Raw genomic sequence first — 940 nt, 5'->3', positions numbered from 1 at the left:
GTAAGGGGGGGGGAGTATCGTTACAAGTGCATCTTACCTAAGGGCAAATTTGTTTTTTGTATGTTTCAGGGCAATTTAGTCTTTTATTATTATTATTTTTTGGGTATAAGTATGTTTGCTATGTCTAGGGTTAGATTTATGCATGAGATTGAGTTGTGAATCCTAGGATTAATTTTTTGGAGAGAATTTCTACTTCTCGAATTGAAGGAATTGGGAGAAATTGCATATCTCTCGAATTGTAGGTGCTTATCTTTTGTTAAAAAAAAAGTAGATTGAATAATTATAGAGGTGTCAAATTGGGTTCATCGATTAGGCTTGGTCTAACCAAAATTTACTTGACCTAAACCCGACTTGAATATTAAATATGTCAGAAAGCCTAACCCAAATTCAGTCTGCTTTCAACCTGATATACCCATACTTAACTGCATAGTTTGTTTAATGTATGCATAATAACTATTTGGATCAAATTGGAGTCAATTTTGAGTAAAGTTCAGGTGACCTACTTTTGAATTGATGGGTTAAATTTTAGACATTTTTGAATTTGTAAGTCATCTTAAATTTGACCCAAACAATTATATGTGTTGGTGTTTTTGACCCAAACCAAATTAAAAAATTAATCATGTCAACTTGAAGTTAGATTTTGTGAGTCAACATGTTGGGCCACTTTGTTGCACCCTTAGGGATAATGCCCCTTCTAGGAAAATGTTTGGACAAATCTTGCATAATATCTTGTCACTATAAGAAAACTATAAATTTTAAAGCTAGTTTCTAGCCAATATATTGTAGTAATAATCTTCTAAAGATCAACTCAAAAACTACAACATTAATACATTACTTATAAAATAATGTTATCAAGATAAAAAGAAAGCTTAGAAACTTTCACACACACACACACACACACACATATATATTTAGATTGATCGCCGGTCAGAGACCGCCG

General features: G+C 32.1%; 1 protein-coding gene across 1 annotated transcript in view; it reads right to left on the bottom strand.

The window, feature by feature from the left end:
- The window catches only part of LOC110022969 (U-box domain-containing protein 52-like), a 9,274-nt gene that overhangs the window by 1,248 nt on the left and 7,086 nt on the right, over positions 1–940 (bottom strand). The window lies entirely within an intron of this gene.

Source organism: Phalaenopsis equestris, unplaced genomic scaffold (genome assembly GCF_001263595.1).
Source record: "Phalaenopsis equestris unplaced genomic scaffold, ASM126359v1 Scaffold000203, whole genome shotgun sequence".
NCBI classification, from domain to species: domain Eukaryota; kingdom Viridiplantae; phylum Streptophyta; class Magnoliopsida; order Asparagales; family Orchidaceae; genus Phalaenopsis; species Phalaenopsis equestris.
Note: the sequence above shows the minus strand (reverse complement) of the source record. Positions and strands in the feature narration are given on the sequence as shown.